This window comes from Nannospalax galili, unplaced genomic scaffold (assembly GCF_000622305.1).
Source record: "Nannospalax galili isolate Female #2095 unplaced genomic scaffold, S.galili_v1.0 scaffold1659, whole genome shotgun sequence".
Classification (NCBI taxonomy): Eukaryota; Metazoa; Chordata; class Mammalia; order Rodentia; family Spalacidae; genus Nannospalax; species Nannospalax galili.
Genome location: NW_008342925.1, coordinates 1,122,027 through 1,142,837, shown reverse-complemented (window position 1 = coordinate 1,142,837; position 20,811 = coordinate 1,122,027). Strand labels below are relative to the sequence as shown.

Sequence of the window (20,811 nt, the reverse complement as noted above, 5' to 3'; positions counted from 1 at the left end):
TTTGGTCTTTTTGAGACAGGGTCTCCCTGTAGCCCCAGCTGTCCTGGAACTCACTATGTAGACCAGGTTGGCCTTGAACTCACAGAGATCCACCTGCCTCTGCCTCCCAAGTGCTGGGATTAAAGGTGTGCGCCACCATGCCTGGCTTCTTAAAGACAGAGTTTCCTATATCTCAGGCTGGCTCAATTCACAACGTAGCCAAGGATGGTCTTGAACTCTTGATCCACCTACCTCTACATCCCAAGTGCTGGGATAATAGGTATGTGCCACCAGACCTGGCTATCCTGTGTGCCTCTGCCTGCTCTCTTTGACCTTATAGCATCTCCTGAGACCCATTTGTGCCTGGCCTCTGGCTGAGGTGTGTAGAGGCCAACAACCTGTCCCACCTTCACAGCCTACAGGCTGCCTAGTAACAACACAGTCTGGAGGCCACTTGAAAACAACTATACCAGGGCAGGGTGGTAAGTGCTGCCAGGGAGCTAGCAGGAGGCAGGAGAGTGGCTGGTGGAGGAGACCATGCCTTGAGCCATGTCAGATGCCAGAGACCAGCCAACGCATGATGAATGAGGCCACCTGGCATGGGCCTTAGTTTCCAATGTAAAATGGGCAGAACACCCCAGCTCACAGGATTGGGGTGAGAGTCAAGAGAACAAGCACCAGCTCTGACTTGGTTACAGGAAGGGCCCCCCGCCTCCTACCTCGCCTGGAGGTGACCCAGGCAGAGCAGAACTCAGGGCCACCATAGCTGCCACTTTCCAGACTAGCCCTGTCCATCTTGCTCTGCCCAGCTGGCCTTCCCTCCTGCCTCACCATGTGGCCATGTGGTCAATGTGTGGGCAAAGTGAAGCTGGCTGCTCCTCTATTAGAATGTCAGGGCTGGTCATTGCCTCTGCCCAGTCTGGGGTCCCCATCTGACCACGTGCTCTGCATCCCTGAGAATCCCAACATCAATCAGAGAAGGAGCTAAGGGAGGCCACAACTCCCCCAGACCTAGCTGCTGCTCAGGTGGGAGGCCCAGGAGGCCTTGCTGCCAGGGAGGCCTTTAGCTCCTCCCAGGGCTGGACTTCACCCCACCTTCCAGTGTTTTCTGCATGAGGGTTAGGGGCCAATTCCAGACCAGCCAGACTGAGGGCTTTGTGCGGAAGCTGGACACTGCTAAGTGGTGTCGGGTGGCTCCGAGTGCCTGGTCTCCCAGACCTGACAGCTCTTCGCTTGGGGAATAATTAATTCCACAGCCCGAAAACCTAGGGCTGCAAGTTGCCACGTTACTTTCAAGATTAATACAAGCAGCTAATTAAGATGGAGAGGCGAGGAGCAGCCGGGCGCTCTCAGAACTAAGCCAGGCTGTGGGGATGAGGAAGGAGCCAACCGAGCAGGCCAGGCAGCTGGGGAAGCTGCAGAGGGGTAAGACCTGAGGCCAATCACTTGGGGACCCCAGGAGGAAGGGGGGGCAGGCTGCAGGGGTCTGATCCCCAGAGACTCCAGGAGTGCACATTTCCATGGAAGATGTTTTGCTAGAGACAAGCTGAGCACTCCTCACAAATGACCCCATTTATCATCGTAGCAAAGCCACCAGGGAGGGGCACTTGTTCCTGTTTTACAGAGTAGGAAGCCGAAGCTCAGAGAGGAAGATTGGGATGGTGGGGTTGAGGTGGGAGCTGGGGCTGTAGCTCATTTGGTGGAGGGTTTACACCTGTACGAAGCCCTGGGTCCCAGTTCCAGCACAGCATAAACCAGGCCTGGTGGTGCATGCCTGGAATCCCAGTGCTCTGAGATGCTGAGGCAGGAAGATCAGAAGTTCAAGATCATCCTGTTACCTAAGGAGTTCCAAGCCAGTCTGGGATACGTGAGACCTGTCTCTAAATTAATGAATTAATGCTAGAACTGGATTTGTCTGAATGGAAAGGCAAGTAAAAAGAGACAGCCTCAAAGCCACTGTCATCTCTCTCTACCCCCGGCCAGGTCTGGGGCCTGTCAAGTTGCAAGAAGCACCCCAGAGGCTTTGTCACCTCACTAGATCCAAGCCCAGCAAACAAGAGTGACTGGGCCCTGGGCAGCCCTGCCTGGAAGGGAGCAGAGGGGCAGGGAGCAGCAGGTGGTTCAGGCTGCCTAGGCCTGACTCCAACCCCTTCAGCCCTCCGGGGCAGCACTGGCGGCTGTCGGAAGCTGCCCTCCACGGCCCTTCCCACCTTCCCCCATCACCTCTCTCTTAATTAACACTGGCTGCAAACGAGCTGGCTCCAGATCAAAGAGGGCATAGTGCCAAATAGGTTGGCAAGAAGCCTTGTTGGGGCAGGAGAGGAGGGGCGGTGACCTGGGAGCTGCTGACCCCTATCAGGGAAGATGCTAATTCTTACTGCCTGGCTCCCCCAAATCCCACCCTGTGTGGTCTTGACCCTGAGGAGAAGCGAGTGGGATGAATTGACTGATGTCCACCCAACCAGGATCTGAGAGAGGAGTGAGCCTGGGACATGGGGACTTTGCTAGGTCTAGCTGGGAAGGGCAGGCCAGGTGTAGAAAAAGGGCAGCTGAAGCCTGGGGCTGCAGCACCTCCTTGACCTTACAAAAGAACTGATGTGTGATCAGCTGGCCTATCCTCAGCAAGCTGTTTTTTGTTACTATTGTTTATGTTTGTCTTATTTTTCAGACAGGGTCTTATGTAGCCCAGGCTGGCCTGAACTTGCTATTTAGTGGACTTTGAATTCTTCTCTTTCCAATTCTGGAGTGCTAGGATTATAGGCATGCACTACCATGTGTGGTTTATTTGGTGCTAGAGATTGAACCCAGAGCATCATGCATGCTAGGCAAGCACTCTTGTCAGCTGAGCTACATCCCTAGATGCCTGTTTATCTTGAGAGAAACAGGGTCTCACTATGTTGCCCAGCTGGCCCAATCTTCCTACCTCAGCCACCCTGGGAGTACAGGTACATGCCATAGCGTCCAGCATTTATTTATTTATTTATTTATTTATTTATTTATTTATTTATTTGTTCGTTCATTCATTCATTCATTCATTCATTTATTTGTCTTTTTGAGACAGGGTCTCCCTGTAGCCCCAGCTGACCTGGAATCACTATGTAGACCAGGCTGGCCTTGAATTCACAGAGATCCACCTGCCTCTGCCTCCCGAGTGCTGGGGTTAATGGCATGCGCCACCATGCCTGGCTCCAGCTTTTATTTTTTTAAGGATTTATTTATCTTTATGTGTATGTGCGTGTATGCCATGTGTGCAAGTGTCTGCGGAGGCCAGAAGAGGGCACTGGATCCCCGGGAGCTGGAACCATAAACAGTTGTGAGATGCTGTGTTGGGGCTGGGAATGGAACTCCAGTCCTCTGCAAGGTCTGCCAGTGCTCTTAACTGCTGAGCCATCCCTTTAGCCAACCCCCTTTTAAAGTGTCCAACTTTTACTTATTTGTTTCAAACTTTTATTTATTTTTAAAATTTTATGTGCATTAGTATTTTGCCTGCATGTATGTAAGTGCCTGGGTCATACAGTCCCTGTGGAGGCCAGAAGCGGGTGTCAGGTTCTCTGAAACTGGACTTAGAGATGTTTGTGAGCTGTCATGTGGGTGCTAGGGACTGAACCTGGGTCCTCAGCAAGAGCAGCCAGTGGGCTGCAGAGATGGCTCAGAAGGTAAGAGCACTGGCTGCTCTTGCAGAGAACTAGGGTTCAGTTCCCAGCACCCACATGGCGGCTAACAACCATGCTTAACTCCAGTTCCAGGGGATCCAACGCCCTCTTTTGGCTTCTTTGGGCATTGCATGCACATGGTGCACTTACATACATGCAGGTAAAACTCTCATACACATTAAATAAAAAATAAATTTAAAACTTTTTTTTTTTGGTCTTTTTGAGACAGGGTCTCCCTGTAGTCCCAACTGTCCTGGAACTCACTATGTAGACCAGGCTGGCCTTGAACTCACAGAGATCTGCCTGCCTCTGCTTCCAGAGTGCTGGGATTAAAGGCGTGCACCACTACGCCTGGTAGAAAAAAAAATTTTTTTAAATATTTTTAAAAAGAGTAGCCAGTGCTCTTAACTGCTGAGTCATCTCTATAGCTCCCCCCCCCACCCCCGCACCGGCCCGAATGCCCAGCTTTTAGACAAGGGTCTTTGAATTGCAGGAGGGGCTGAGTCTGGTACATGGGCCTGAGGCTGGTTGCAGCTTGGTAGGGTGCAAGTTCTGGACCATGGTGTAGAGGTTCCAAGCTAGTGCATACACCCTGGTCCCCTGCCTGCTCTGGGGGTCAGCTTTCACCCCCATTGCAGGTCGAGGTGTCCTCACCTCACCTGTGGACTTGTCTTTACCACACTCCACTGGACTTAACTAGCTGGCTTTGAGCTCCTGTGACCTTGAGGTGCCCTCATGTTAGTCACTGCCAAGTCCTCCTGAGGACTGAGATCTGGGGTGCCTCTCCAAGTCTCCCGCACTTTCTTTAGTGCCTGTCCTTGCCCCACTGGCTGTCCTTACTGTGCTCAGCCCCGCCCGTGTCCCCTGCCACCAGCTGCCATCTTCTTTGGCCCTGGCCCTCCTCTGCTCTAGTACTGTCATCCCTGAGGGTGGTGGGGTGGGGGCTCCCCAGCTTGTGCCCAGGCTCTTGGCCTAGTTAGATACTGGCAGGTGGCCACTGCCCTGAGGGCCAGCCCTCAGTACTTAGCAAGTGCCACCCAAGGTCAGAGGAGAAGGGGGGACAAAGGAGGCACCCGGGCCCTGCTTACTCTCTACGTGGAACATTTATTTATTTATTTATTATTAATTATTTGTTTATTTATTTATTATTTTATTTATTTTTTGACAGAATATCATGTAGCCCAGGCTGGCCTCAAACTCCATATGTAGCTGAAGATGACCTTGAACAACTGCTCTTCCTGTATCTATCTCCCGAGTGCTGGGATAACAGGCATGAGCCACCATGCCTGGCTCTAGAAAATGTCTTAAAATGTAGTGATATCAAGTGCTGGAGAGATGGCTCAGTGCTTAAGAGCATGTTCTGCTCCTGCAGAGGACCCGGGTTCGATTCCTAGCACTCATGTTGGGCATTTCATAACTGCTTGTCATTCCAGCTCCAGGGGAATCCAATGCCTGTGACCTCCATGTGCACCTGCATTCATGTACACACACACACACACAATTAAAAATCAAAATAAAATCTTTAAAAAGTAGACTGTAGGGGCTGGAGAGATGGCTCAGTGGTTAAGAGCACTGACTGCTCTTGCAGAGGACCCGGGTTCGATTCCCAGCACCCACATGGCGGCTACAAACCATCCTTAACTCCAGTTCCAGGGGAATCCGAAGCCCTCGTCTGACCTCTGTGGCATTGCATGACATGGGTGCACTAACATACACGCAGGCAATACACTCATACACATAAAATAAAAATAATAAATAAAATATTTTTTAAAAAGTAGAATGTAATAACATTAATATATTTCTGTGAAGAAAGTCATGTAATAGTGTTTTAAATGTTTTTATGGAAGAAGGGGGTCCCCAATGCGCTGGGTGGCAGCTGTGCTCTCAACTGGGCGGGGCCCTTGGCTGGGCAGGGCACATGTGGAGCTCACCCTTATGGGGAAGACACTTCAACTGCTACTGGGACCGGTTGATTCCCAGAAGAGGCTGCTGAGCCACAGGGACAATCTGCTCACAGTACAAATCCAACCAGCTCCTGTTTTACCCTCACAGGGCTAGGGGTGTGGCTCAGTGGCAGAAGGCTGCAAGAGGTCTCTGAGTTCCATCCCCAGCACCACCAAAAAGAAAAAAACCAATCCCCCCAAACTTCCCAGTGGGGAGCCCAGGGGCGTCTTGATCTCAGTGAGAAAGGAGCACCCCTACTTTGCTCTCAGGATATATGTAGATTAGGCATTGAGCAAGCCCTGGACCCCAAGAGCTCCACAGATGCATACCCCACCTCTTTCCTCTCTGCCTCTGTTCACTATATTCCAGGTTCTCAGGCCTGGTGGCTCTGCATGGAAGAGATCATCACCCCTGCCTTCTCGCAGAGAGACAGGGTCAGGTGTGTGCCTGGAGCCCCCTGACATGGGTCCTGGACTCCCCATCGCTCACCCCTCTGGATTCCTACTCTCCAGGTAGGTGACCCATTATATACTACCGCTCCTGTGTGCCACACTGTGGCTGCCAGCACAGAGCCCAATGCATACTGGGTATCTGCAGACTTTTTTTCCTTTCAGTATTAGGGACTGAACTTTAGAGCTCCCTGCATGCTACAGGGACAATGCTCTACCACTGTCCTATATCCTTACCCCTTTTCTTACTTTTTAGGGCTAGACAGAATCTTGTTATGTTATGTTATCCAGCTGGCTTGGAACTCATCTGTAGCCCAGCTGGCCTGGAACTATGTAGACCAGGCTGGCCTCACTCTCACAGAGATCAGTCTGCCTCTGCCTCCCAAGCACTGGGAGTAAAGGTGTGTGCCACCATGCCCAGCTATATACCACATTCTTAATTTGTCTTTTTGAGACAGGGTCTCCCTGTAGCCCCAGCTGTCCTGGAACTCGCTATGTAGACCAGGCTGGCCTTGAACTCACAGAGATCTGCCTGCCTCTGCCTCCCAGGTGCTGGGACTACAGGCCTGTGCCACCATGCCCAGCAACAATTTCTATCCATACATGCTGGCACAGAGAGAGGACAAGTCTGGAGCTCAGTGTCCTGGATCCTGGCCCTCACAGGGAGGATGTTCTGGTGCTGGGATTAAAGGCGTGTGCCACCTCGCCCGGTGGTCTTGGTTTTTTAAAAAAAATATTTTTATTATTTTTATTTTATGTGTATAAGTGTATTGCCTGCATGTATGTAAGTGCACCTGTGTAGTGCAATGCCCACAGAAGTCAGAAGAGGGCATCAGAATCCCTGGAACTGGAGTTAAGGACAGCTGTTAGCCGCCATGTGGGTGCTGGGAACTGAATCCTGGTCCTCTGCAAGAGTAGCCATTGCTCTTAACCACTGAGCTGTCTCTCCAGCCCCTGGTTTTGGTTTTTTGAGACAGGGTCTCCCTGTAGCCCAAGCTGGCCTGGAACTTGCTATGTAGACCAGGCTGACCTCAGTCTCACAGAGATTTGCCTGCCTCTGCCCCCAAGTGCTGGGATGAAAGGTGTAGGTCTCTACATCCAGCTGACCTGGTACTTTTGAGCCTCAGCCTCCTGAGTAACGATGGTGTGCCACCAGGCCCAACCTCAGCAGTGATTGCTGAAAGAACCAGTTCCAGGCTGTGCCCGTGGGCTGCACTTAAACCTGGTCTGCCAATTCCCCAGGTGGGATCTTCACCAACCAGCCGGCAGGGGTGCACATCCCCAAGGCTGGGGCTGAGCTGGGGTATTACAACAGGGGTCTGGTCTGAGGCCAGCGGCAAGTGGCCCAGCCACCTTCTGCTTTTCCCTGACAGGACTAAATCCTCCCTCTGAGGAAGGGTGGGGAGCAGGTGCAGAGAGGAGAGTCAGTGACCAGTGACCCGAAGAAAGCGCTGAGCAGGTGCCTGGACCAGGACAGGCTGGGCAAGCAGGCACAGCGGTGACTTTGAAGCTGGCACAACCCCTCCGCATGCCCCCGGAGGCTGCCACCTCCACATTCCTGCCTCAACTCCACACCTCATCCTGTGGTGGTCCTGCAGCAGCGGCTGGGAGCTGGTGCTCCCCTCAACCTCCAGTCTCTCAGTGGCCTGTTTTCTTACTCCTCCTGAGCCAGACCTTAGCTTTAGCAAAGATGCTTTGTGTCCCTACTGTGTGCTGAGCATTGGGATGCAGTTGGGCCTTGCTGGCACAGCATTCATGGTCTGCAGAGAGACAGTGGAAGACAGCAGCAGGGGTTGAACCAGAATTACTGTTAGTACCAGAGGGTAGAAAGGCAATCAAAGGGAAGACAGTGGAGGGTTGGCAGGTGGGCTACAGGGGTGGCAAGGACCTGCTGAAAGGAGGGCTGTGCAAATGCCCTGTGGCAGAAGCCTGGCCTGGAGGTACAGCAAAGAGCCCTGTGGCAGAGGCAGAGAGCTGAGGAGAAAAGGCAGGTCAGGGCTGTGCAGAGGGAGCAGCCAGGGACTTGTGAGTCTCTGGAAGTTTCAACATCAGACAGAGAGGTGTTGCCAGGTCTGACAGTCCCCATTGGCCCCCATCACCTGCCTGCAGAGCCCATAATGCTCGTCAGGTACGAGGCTGCCACCTACTATGGGGTTCTGTGGTGGCTTTGCTCCACTGTCACACAGACTGACAACCAGGCTCATGGGAGCTGAGGGGAACAGGCTCTGTTCTGGGGAAGTCACTAGGATGCACCCTCCCCCCAATCCATATCCTCCTCTACCCCATATTCCCCCCCACCCCCTGCCACAGGCCTGTGGTGGGGATCCATGTTTGGAAAGGGCGAGTTGTTTAAAACATGTTTTAGATTAGAAACACCCTACAGATGGAATAAGATGTGAAATGTGCTGAATTTTGAAGATAAAACAAGATACTTCAAAGGTATCTCAAGGTGAGAGAGCAGACACCATGTTGGACAAGCTCTGTACCCCCAGGCCAAGGTCATTGTCCTCAGAGTGGAGAGCAGGACTGGCTGGGCTCTTCCTTTGCTGGGCAGTACACAGCCAGAGGGGTCTGGGGGGCACCGTTCTGGCATTTATTACCATGTCTTTTCCCTTGGCAGCTGCCACATAAGACTTAGACAGGTCACCCTAACATGGACACACACACACCCTCCTGGCCCATTTACAGATGGGGAAACCGAGGTTCAGCGAGGAGGGGCAGGTTGCCCCAGGGCAGAGGCCTGAGTGAGAAGAGCTGGTGCCTTTGTTCTTTGCCAGGGCTGGTCCTAATTCCCCAGCTGTGATCTGCCAGTGGCTTCTCCTCTTGGAGACTTGTTGGGGAACCCTGCTGTTTTTTCTTCCAGAGATGAAGGAGTCATTTAATGAGGTCCTCATGAGCCACAAATGTCTAAAAAAAGTCCCAAGTGCAGTGACTCCCGGAATCCCAGGACTCAGGAGGTAGAGGCAGGAGGATCAGGAGTTCAAGGCCAGCCTCACCTATACAGTGGGGCCAGCTTAGGATATGTGAGACCTTGTCTAAAAAAAAAAAAAAAAGAAACAACGAAAAACCACTAATTCCATCAAGGTCCCCCTGCCACTCAGGCTTTCAAATGCCATCAGCACTGGGCTTGAGGCCCAGGAACTTTGGGGGGACACAAATCACAGCAGGGCTGCACTGTGGTGCTAGGCATGGGAGTTAGGGTGCTGGGTACAGAGGAGGTGGCAGTCTCTGAGAAGTAAATTATAAAGAGAATGTGTCAGTCTGTGGAGGCAGGTTCACCAACTCCCAGAGAAGGCTGTGTGTGTGGCCATGTTGGATACGCCTCTTCATCTTACTGATGGGGAAACTGAGACTGTGCTGGAACTGACCTTGAGATATGGGGGAAAGAGGATTTGAACCCTGCTGAGCCCAACTCTAAAGCCTCCACTTCACCAAGCCCCTCAAAGATTTGACTTGTTTGCCTCCAGGGCTGAGCCCCTCACTACCTCCTCTGGGATACAGCTCACCTTGCCCACATCTGTTGGGAGTTTCATCCAGCTGTGTCTGCTCTTCTAGGGTCCCCCACCCTGGCTCCTCCTTTCTTCCTACTGTTCCTGTCCCAGGCCTCCCTCCTCAGTTTCCCTTGCATCTTAAATGGCTCTCTCATCCCTACACCCTCTTGGCTCCCTACTGCTCGTTCACCCTGACTATCCTATTCCTTGGTTTCCATTCCTTTTTTGTTAGGGCCAAAATAAGAAGCTTGAGAGGTCAGTCACCCTCAGCCCCTTGCCCAGAGCATTCCTCTGTTCTCAGACCCCATGAGACCTGTCAGACTTTAAACAAAACCAAAGAATAATCATAGGCCTTGACCAAGCAGGTGCTATGCCAGGCTCTGCCAGCATTTCCAGTGGGCGCTTCCTCCTTGCCTCAGCCCAGCAGCCCTGCAAGGGGCCCTGTTATTTTTGCCACTAACACATGAGCATCTACAGAGGTTCAGAGAGGTTGAGGGACTTGCCCTGGGTCTGGGGTCTGGAACTGAATCAGGAAACATGACTCCTCCCCAGGAGTCCAGTGGGGCTGAAGACCCCCTCACCCAGGAGTAGCCAACCTCCCCTCCCCCTAGAAGCCAGGCAGCACGCACGTCCCACCATTAGCATATCCACCAGCATCCCTGAAACCCAATTACCAGGAGATGGCTTGGGCCCCAGCCAGCCGGGTGTCCGCTCCAGCTCCACAGGAATCCTGCTCCACTGGAAAGAGGGGCTAGGACCCAAAGGCAGCTGCAGGGGAGCAGAGGGAACCAGAGCCATGGGGGCTGGGCAAGGGCTTGCTGGTGGCTGTGGATCCCTAAGGGGGTGATGTGCAAATCACTAAGGCAGACTTAAATTTTTTATTTATATATATATATTTTTTTTTTAATTTTTTTTAATTTTTTGGTCATTTTGAGACAGGGTCTCCTTGTAGCCCCAGCTGTCCTGGAACTCACTATGTAGACCAGGCTGGCCTTGAACTCACAGAGATCCACCTGCCTCTGCCTCCCAAGTGCTGGGATTAAAGGAATGTGCTACCACGCCCAGCTTTTATTTTTATTTTATGTATGAGTGTTTCACCTGCATGTCTGTAAGTGCACAATGTGTGTGCAATACCTGCAGAGGCCAGAAGAGGGCGTCAGATCCCCTGGAACTGGAGTTACAGATGGTTGTTAGCCACCGTATGGGTGCTGGGAACCAAACTTAGGTCCTCTGCAAGAACAACCAGTGCTCTTAACTGCCAAGCCATCTCTCCCTTCCTCCTCGTCAAGGCAGCCTCGAATCCTCTCCTTAGCCAGCTGGGCAGGCCACACTGGGCCCAAAGAAGGGTCACAGGTTCCTCTGCCCACAGTTTGCTGGGTAGTCTTGGGTGGCTCTTTGCCTTCTCTGATTTTGTTTTCCTCTGAAAGGAGAAAACTTGGGGCTGGTTGTTGTTGTTGTTATTGTTGTTTAGGGGTTGTTGAGGCAGGGTCTCACATAGCCCAGGCTGGCCTCAAACTCACTATCTAGCTGAGGCTTGAACATGTGCTAATTTACGGTGTGGATGGCTCTGTAGGGGAGGGTCCCTACTATTAGGTGGCCTTGAACTTCTCTGATCCTCCTACTCTGTTACTTATACATGGCTCAGCCTCTGCCATTCAGTTACAGCAATAGAAACAGACCTTCTGCTCAGCCTAACAAACATGTCACTTGGGGTTGGGGCTGTAGCTCAGTTGGTAGTGGTTTGCCTAACATGCATGAGGATCTGGGTTCAATCCCCAGCACTGCATAAGCCAGGCATGGTGGCAAGAAGATAAGGAGTTGGAAGCCAGCTTGAGCTAGAGACCCTGTCTCAACCAAGAAACAAACAAACACATAATGTCACAGAACAGTGTTTGTGGGGTCTCCCTCACAGAGCCACCAGCACCCAGAATTAGCATAACAAGGTGTTACTATGTAGTTCCAGCTGGCCTGGAACTCACTATGTAGACTATCCCATCCCATCCTGCTCTGGCCTGCCTCTGACTCCCAGTGCTGGGACTAATGGCAGGCACCATCACGCCCAGCAGCTGTGCTTCCTTTGTGATGCTTCTGGAAACGGTCTTGCTATGGAGCCCAGGCTGTCCTCCTGCCTCGGCCTCCCGTCTTGGGATTACAACTTAGTATATGTTTTCTTGAGTTTAGCTGTCTGTAGCATGTAAGAAGGGGTTCTGGGGATGGTGCGCGTTGCTGGGCTGTGTATTAACACTGACATTCGTCCAGGTGGGTCTATGTTGCTCGAGGGGCCTGTGCATTATGTTGTAGGGGGAGATAGTCACCATGCAGTCCCCCACTCTCCCCACTGACAGATGGGTGGCCCAGCCCAGCCTCTTGCAGGCTCTGTATCTTCACTGGCCCCCTGCACATACCAGCGTTTCTCCTGGTGGCCAGCAGGGCTGTGGTTTCTCTGCATCTTTAACTTTACTAGTTATTGCCAAATTGCTCTCCAAAGTGGTTGTTCAGATGATCGTTTTAAAATATAAATTAGATCATGTCACTTCCCTGCTTAAAACTCTCAAATAGCTTCCCATTATACTTAGAATAAAATCCATATTCTCTTCCAGGAGCGCTCAGCTACATTCCATGCTCTGCTCCCCCCAGTTTCCTGTCTTCCTTTGTCTTCCTCAAATAGGACTGGCATGCCCTGGCCCCAGGGCCTTTACACATACGACTTCCAGTGTCTTCCAGTTCTTTACAAACTGGCTCCCTTTTTGGTTTGTTTGTTTGTTTTTTTCTTCTTTTTGAGACAGGATTTCCCACCTGCCCCTGCCTCCCAAGTGCTGGGATTAAAGGCATGCATCACCATGCCCGGCTCCAAACTGGCTCCTTTTTATTTATTGTCTCAAAGAAAATATCACCTCCTCCAGGGGGCATCTCTTGACCACCCTGATGGAATGCCCTCTGCCCAGTCCTTTTATCACCCTGTTTATCTGGAGACCACAACACAGATTCTCTCTGATGGTTTATTATCAGCCTGGGAGTCTGTGGCAGGGGGACTCATTTGTTTATCTGTGGGTCCCAAGGTCAATATGGGGACTGAGAGGTGTTGCTCAGTGGTGAAACATTTGCCTAGGATACTTCATGCCTCAGATTCTGTCCCCAGCATGCAAGACTGAACAAAACAATGTTTTGTTTTGTTTTGTTTTGTTTTTGTCTTTTTTGTCTTTTGAGACAGAGTCTCCCTGTAGCCCCAGCTGACCTGGAACCCTAACAAAACAATCTTAAAAAAAAAAAATCAGCTGGTATGGTGGTACATGCCTTTAATCCCAATACTCTGGAGGCAGAAGCAGGCAGATGTCTATAAGTTTGAGGCCAGCCAGGGTTACAGAGTGAGAGCCTGTCTCAAAAAAAATTTAATAAAATTAATTAGTGTGTCTGGTGCATGTGCAGATCCACATACCAAGGCCAGGGGAGAATGTCAGGTGTCCTGCTCTATCACCTTTGAGACAGGGTCTCTCTCTGAACCTGGAGTTAGGTTAAAGCCCAGCAAGCTCTAGGGATCTTTCCTATCTCCACCCCCACAAGTGCTTTGGCTACAGACGCACACACAGTCACATCCAGCTTTTTATGTGGGTTCTAGGGATTTGAACTCAGGTTCTCTTGCTTACATAGCAAGTACTCTTAACTGCTGAGCCAGCTCTCTGGCCTCAAACAAAACAATCTTTTGCAGGCTAAGCAGGCCAATCACATTTCTTGGGCTTTTGGGGGGGGTGGGTGGGAGGAGAGGATGAGCCCCCAGGTGTCAGGGAGGGTGAGCTGTGGAGAGGGGACTCTGCACAGGGTACCGTGTCTGAGTTGAGGCCAGAGGGAGCAATCAGGTCTACAGGACTGAGCTGGGCTCTTCCCCATGGCCATGGAGAGCCATGGAAGGTGCTGGAGCTAGGGAGCAGGAAGGCTGGGCTGACACACTCTAAGGCAGAGCTGGAAGGCAGAGTCATGGCAACACAAGGACTGGGGGTGGGCTCAGCCCAGAGAGGGCCGGGGAAGGGCTGGGAGAGGCAGCAGAGCTGAGACCAAGGGTGCTCCTGGGAAGAGTGCTGAGCCAGAGCTGGGGCAGAGACCTACCTGCTCAGCTTCTGAGCATCACCTGTCAGCTGAGCTGGGCTCCAGCTCCACCCTCCTGCCCCGCACTGCCCCGCACTGCAGGAAGCTGGGAGGCACCCTTGTAGCCAGTCGGTGCTGAGGCAGCTTTTTTTAAAATTTTATTTTATTATTTTTATTTTACGTGTATGAGTGTATTGCCTGTGTGTATGTGAGTGCACCCGTGTCGTGCAATGCCTAGTAGATCAGAAGAGGGCTTCAGATTCCCCTGGAACTGGAGTTAAGGATGGTTCACGGGTGCTGGGAATCAAACCCAGGCCCTCTGCAAGAGCAGTCAGTGCTTTTAACCGCTGAGCCATCTCTCCAACCCCCTAAGGCAGCTTTTGACCCTTGCCCAGATGTCACCCATGGGCACAAGACACTGCCCACAACTTGGGGTGGGGGCAGACACCCAGAAGGTTAGAGGCTGAGAGGGAAGGGAACCAGCTGCTCAGCTCAGTTCCCATTATTATTGCTTTTCAACACCAGGTTGGGGCCAGAGAAGTGGTAAAGACAAGAGAAAGCTATGGGATTACTTTCTCACCAGAATAATTCAAGTCAGACAACAGGAATGTCAGGCACCCACCTCTAGTGGGACTGGTGGCCCTCTATGGTCACCCAGGGCTCTTAGGATGATAACTGTTTAAGGTTGATCAGTCCCTTAGAGACCTATTGTGTTTGACTCTAAAACTAGTGCTCCTTCAGCTGAGGTGTGCCAGGACAGCCCAGTTTCCTCCCATGCTGGGCTCCAGGACCTGTACTGAGGGGTCCTGGAGCTGAGGGTGTCACCTGTCCTGTAGGTCTCAGTGTGGTCATCTGACCCCTCTCAGCCCTGACAGCCTCAGGGTCCCCTGGCATGGGTGCTCCCCTCTCTGTCCTCCTGCTTTCCCAGCTGGGCTCAAGGAAGAGGGAGGAAGGAGGAGGCTGGTGTGGCTGCCATTGGTATGCAAGGCCCGACCTCAGCCCTCAGTGGCCCAGCCTCTCTTCTCAGCTCTTTAAGAATCCCTCCTTGGTGACAGCCGCGTGGTGGTTGCCTGGCAACCCCATCCCACCCTGCCCGGTGTCTGGCACTGGTCCTCTTCCCCTCCCCCTCCTCCCGTGGCTCCTCATACACCCGGCCTCAACAGGGTTCTGAGCTACCAGACCCAGCTAGCTGCCTGGGGCACCTGTGCCCAGCAGGTAAGGACATGTGAGTGAGCCCACCTTGTATCCAGCTCTGTACCTGCAGGTCATGAGGCCCCTGCTTCAGCAAAGGATTTTCCCATACTCCTTTGCCCTTGCCGCACCTAGGCGGGCAGGTGAGGGTACTGGATCATCCCATATCTCCTGCCCCAGCTCTGTAATCTTAGAACTCTGGAAGGGAATCCTGGGCCCCCAACATACTCCCTCCCAGGGCACCATCTTCAGCTGACTCATGGTGCTGGGGTCTGCTGAGGGGACCCAGGGCACCAAGTTAGGGGTCCCAGAAAGGCCTCCCTCAGCCTCTGGCAGCTTAACTAGGAACTGGGCCTCACAGGGCCCAAAGAGCTACTGGGACTGGGGCAGAAGGTAGCGAGGGAGAGGGTGAGAAGGAGCAGAGAGCATCAAGCCCCACCAAAGAAGAACTCTGTAGGGGTCAGAGAGGCACAGTGACAGTGTGAAGTATCACAGTGCAGGGCCCAAAAGAAGCCTTTGGGGTGCAGTGCCTAACTCTGGAGTGGCTAACCCATCTTCTCTTCCTGCTCCCAGGGTGTCTGGGGCAGCCCTCAGACTTCCCGTCTTGGGATCCTTCTTTCATCTCTGACTCCCACATGGCAGCCCCTTTCCGTGGCCCTTTCATCCAGCCACTCAGCCTCTGCCTTGCCAAGAAACATGCATGGCCTCTGATTGGGCTTGCACCTGCCTGAGCCCAGCCCACAGCTGCTAGGCCCTAGTGACATCCAGCCCTGGAACAGGCTGATCCCTCCACACCTGCTACCCTCTGAGCCATAGGTCTGATCTCTGGACTGGACATGGATGTGTAACAGGTGAATAATGGCAGAGGGAAGGGAGGCTTAAATCACCATAAGAGGCATGTCCTGTGCTGGGACTAATGCTGGGAGGGAGGAGGTGGCCCTGGTGTCTGGAAGACAGCAGGGTGGGGGTGATGTCTCTGGGGTGAAAGGAGGCTCCCCCTGGGGGAGCTGGGCTGTGTGAGAGGCTGGGGACTAGAGGTAGCCTCAGTTTTGCTCCTGCTGAGGAGCTGGGGAGACAGGTTGCTAGAGAGCCCCACCCTCCCTTGGGCAGGTCCTGCCCCAGCCAACGCCTGGGTTCTGACACTCTCTGGAATTTTCTTCCTCATTCATACCCCGTGTCTCTACACACACCAAGATTCCACCCTGCACATTCCCTGTTGAGCAGGGGTCTGCATGCTTGGGTCCCCAGAACCCTCATTCCAGGTAGTTTCCAGCTTTATGAATCACAGTTGGCCTTGGGACAGATCTGTCAGTGCTGCCTCAAAGAGCTCTTTCAGCCTGACATCCATTCCTTCATTCATTAATTCAGCAACAGTAGCCAGTGCTGTCCCAAGTGCAGGGTGCTGTGGCGGGTAGGTGCTGGGGCCTTGCAGGGCCAAATCAGGCTCCCAGCTGTTCCTTCAAAGGGCTCACAGCCCTTTGGATGGGCATTCCCTAGACACCTATCCCTGATCCACAGTCACCATGCATTCTGCTGCTATTTTACCATGATCCAGGAGGAAGCCGCGCCTGTGCCGTCACCAGCCACGCCCTGGCTTCAGAGCCATGTAAGTGCTGTCCAGCAGCTGAAAAGCCCGATCACATGTGGCCAGTCACAGAGCCAGACGAGAAAGAGGAATACAAAGAGCACTCACTGCGGGGGCAGCCAGGTGGCTCAGTGCGTGAGGGCCTCTGCCGCTAAGCCTCACCACCTGAGTTTGATCCCTGGAACCCACATGGTGGGAGAACAGACTTTTGCAAGTTGTCCCCTGACTTCTACATGTGTGCTCCCAAATAAATAAATAAATAAATAAATAAATAGTATTTCAAAGCAGGCCATGGGGGGTCTCATGATGGAATTTGTGGCTTTCTTCTTCTTTTTGATGGAGCCCAAGGCCTTTCATTTCCTAGGTCAGTGCTCTACCACTGAGGCATACTCCCAGCCCCAACATCAGCAGCTTTTTGAAAACAGAAGGACAACCAGTTGTGGTAGTGCAGGCCCGTAAGCCAAGCATGAGAGAGGTGGAGGTGGGAAGATCAGGGGTTCGAGGTCATCTTTGGCTACATAGCTAATTTGAGGTCAGCCTGAGCAACATGAGACTCTTGTCTCAGAAACAAACAATTAAATGAAACAATACAATTCACAAAGAGAGCTGGACATGGTGACTCATGCTTCTTTATTCCCAGCACTCCCGAGGCAGAGGTAGGCACATCTCTGTGAGTTTGAGGCCAGCCTGGTTTACATAGTGAATTCTAGGCTAGCCAGGACTACCTAAAAAGTGAGAGACCCACACTGGCTAGCTTGTTCTGTCTTGCCACATGATATTTTGGGACCCTGCAGAATCCTCACAAGCAAGAAGGTCCACACCTGATGTGGTCCCTTGACCTAGGACCTTGTACCAATTAAACCTTTTTCCTTATACATTACCCAGCCCATGGTATTTACTTATGGCCCCAATGAGAAAGAGGAAGAGAGTAGGAGGAAGGTCTTGGTGGACAGTTCTGGCCCATGGGTGAGTCATCTAGGTCCTGGGGAGGTAGAGAAGTGGGCCCTGGTCTCAGGGGTAGAGGGGCTCAACCAGGAACACTGTGCCTGAGTCCGCAGCAGTCAGCTGAACTGGTGGACACTGGCCTGCTCCCAACCCCTGTCCTCAGGGGTTGCTGGCCTACCTGGTTTTGCCCTCTCTGGGGCCTTCCCCTGAGCTGGAGACCACATGCCGTCTGGTCCTTTGCTTTCTGTGAGAAGCCCTGACCCTGTTACACCTATAGGGATGCTTAGCGCAGAATGTTAGGAGGGGGAGCAAGGTGGAGTTGGGATTTAGACCAGAGAAATTGCTGGAAGTTTCTGACGAGGGCTGGTGTGCCAGCTAAGGTGTTCCTGAAGCAGTGTGCACAGTCATCCCACCCACAGGTCACATGCTCACAAATCCATGTAAATGTCCCAGAGCGCACCTGGGAGTCCCAGGCTGCCGGCCAGGTGGGCCTGGTATTCAGTGACTATAAGTCTCTGGAACCCAATGGGTAAAGGTCCCTGGTGATGCAGTGGGGGAGACCCTGTCCCTTGCCAGCCCAGAACAGGCCTAAGAGAGGCCAGGAGTGGTCCAGACTTGGTTGACAGCAGTCTAACACTGACTAGTCCAGTTGTCTCAGAACAGTGTAGAAAGTATCTCTTAGGACCTCAGCCAACTGTCATATTAGCCACATCAGCATACAAGCCGGAGGTGCAGCCAGGCTGGGGAGATGGGGCAGTGCTGAGGGTCTCTGGCTGGTCAGTGAGTGAACAAGCAGAAGTCACATTCCCTGGAGAGGGGAGGTGGTGGTTGGGAGGCTGGGGCCTGCCTGCCGGGCCAGGCTGATCTTGCCACCCAGTGGGAGGGCCCACACTAAGCTGTAGGACACTTCCTGTTACTGTTGCCCTGAGAGCTGGGGACCTGGGGCTTGGAGAGCTCAAGGTTGAAGCCACAAATTGTTACTGGGTGACTTGCTCTGCCCTCCATGCCAAGAGCTCCCCACCAGGTCCTAGCTCACAGGACTAGCTCTGTCTTCCACCATTAATCAGTATTCTCACAAAGGGAGCCCATGGCACGCAATGGCTCAGCAAATATTTGTTGACCGAACAAGTGATCTTTCTCGATCTCAGCTGACTGTCCCACTGTCCTGGAGTCACAGTCTTTGGCTGGTGCCCTTCTCCCAGGGTGAAGTCCACACACCCTGGGTTCATCCAAGACCTTGCACGCCAGGCCTGGCTGCCATCTCAACCTCTTCCATCACCCCTTCCCTGACCCTGAGCCCCAACTCTGGTCAAGAGTTCTTGCTCACCAGTACCCACGCAGTTTCCCATTACAGCATTTGTGAGCAGGCTGCAAGGGTTCCTGCTACTCTGACTCTGAAACTTCCTCCTGGTCTTCCAAGACCCAGAGCCACAGTCACTGGCCCGAGGAAGCTGTCTGTGTCCCCACTGACTTGGGTCTTGTCTCCTGGGCCATGTGAAGAAGGCTGTTTCAGCAGGCTCTTGCCCAGCAGTGACTGCATTCACTAGGCAGCCTTGCTGGAATACTAGCTTTGCCAGGGGCAAGACTCAGTGCAACCTCGTTCACTAATGGTCCCCCTGGTATCCCAGACAGTACCTGGCACAGTGAACTTCCACCAATATTCCCTGAACTGTGTGCAGCCACCAGACATGGCTAAACGAGTTACTGTACATCAGCTGGAAGGAACATCACACAGTCATTAAAGCCACAATTATGAAGGTGATATTTTGATATCCAAGTGCGACTTGTCAAGTCAAACTACATTCATACCATCCACCTTAGTACAAGGCCAAGTCCCTGATCACCGCCAGCCTTATGCCTGGCATGGGCGGCGGGGATGTAAAGGGGGGTTGGTTTAGGTGAGGAGGAAGAAACACATTGCATTCCTGAGCCACAAGCTAAGTGACACAGTGGAGGAATGATGGAGCCCTGGGGCCCCCACATCCATCTGGGGTCTGGGGGTAGAACGGAAAGCCCCATGCTGTGAAAATTACAGCCGGCTCTGTGCATGGACAAGCCTGGAAGGGAGCAGCGGAAAGAAGAGGCTGTTGACGCCACAGGGCGGTGGCATTGTGGGTGATTTTTTTTCCTTCCTTTATTGTTGGTATAATGCTATTTGGGCAATAAATAAAAATTGGGAGAAAAAAAAATAGCTGCTCAGTGAATTGAGTACAAACCCAGAGAAAGAAGGAAGGGAGTTGGGGAGGAGAGGAGGGAGACGCTGGATGGGCAAAGACAGGGTGCTAGGGGAGGGCTCAGAGGACCAGCCTTTCGCATGGCACCAGTTGGCTCTGTGGAGGATCAGGAGAGCATAGAGGGGGGCAGACCCTCTTCCAGGGGTGATGGCCAGCATCCTGAAGGCTGGGTAAACCTTGAAAGGTAGCAAAGTGCATGTTGGGCTGGACTTCTGGAAGGTTCTGATGGTGGCCTGGAATTGGGATGGTAGGGTAGGGGATGTTGGGGTGGGTTTTCAGAGAGGGCCCCTAGACAGATTATGGGGCCTAAGGGGTGAACCTGAGAGCTGTGGAGGCACCTATGGGGGTTCTAGGCAAGGTTAGGGACTCACTCAGAGTAGCTAGCCCTCCAGGGGGAAACCAGCCTGGAAAGGACCACTGAGCTCTGCGACAAGGTGAGTAGATCTCTACAGGGCAGGGAGGCTGGGTAGTGCCCTCAAAACAATGTCTGGGTACTTTTCTTGATCATAACTGTCTAGTTCACCTGCCCCTGCCCTGCAGGCCTCTTAGAACAGGTGCAGACTTACTGAGACCCTAATGCCTGCAACCACCTTCCATCCAAGGTCTTTTCCACCCTCCTGGAATCCAAAGACTAATGCTCCCATTTTACAGTCAGGACACTGAAGCTTCCAGAGGTTTCTTAACTTGCCCAAGGTCAGAGCTAGTTGGGGATAGGAGAAGAAGAACTGGCATCTGACCCAAGGGAAGCTGCCCACTTAAACATCTGGGTGGGGCTCTGCTCATGGGGTTTAGACCCACGAAGGAGGGGGAGCTGGGCGTAGGGCAGGTCGTGGGGAAGGGGTGCCAGGCAGGGAGTAAAGGGTTACCTTGGCATTCGGAGTAGATAGTGGGCTCTCTTTGTGAATGAATGCTTGAAGTGGATGGATGAATGAATGAATGGATGGATGAATGGGCTGCTGAGAGGACCAGTGTAGGGGAGGAGGCGCACGAGAAAGAACCCCTTTCTCTCACCACCCTCCCGCGCTGGAGGCTGGCTTTGGGAGCCTCCCCCACCAGTCCCTAATCGGGGACCAGCACCCCAACTCCCCCCTCCACTTAGGCCTTTTCAGCCGAGGCGAGGAGAGGGACTCGCGGAGGCCGCTTCTCCCGGGTAGGGCCAGAGTCCCCGTGCGGCGGCGCAGCCTCCCGCTCCGGGTCCCGCCGGCCAGTGCGCAGCGCGGCGCCCCCGCCCCCGCCGCCTCCTACCCGCCGCCGCCTCCC

General features: G+C 53.0%; 1 protein-coding gene across 3 annotated transcripts in view; it reads right to left on the bottom strand.

The window, feature by feature from the left end:
- The window catches only part of Macrod1 (mono-ADP ribosylhydrolase 1), a 162,195-nt gene that overhangs the window by 13,814 nt on the left and 127,570 nt on the right, over positions 1–20,811 (bottom strand). The gene's annotated exons all lie outside the window — the stretch shown is intronic.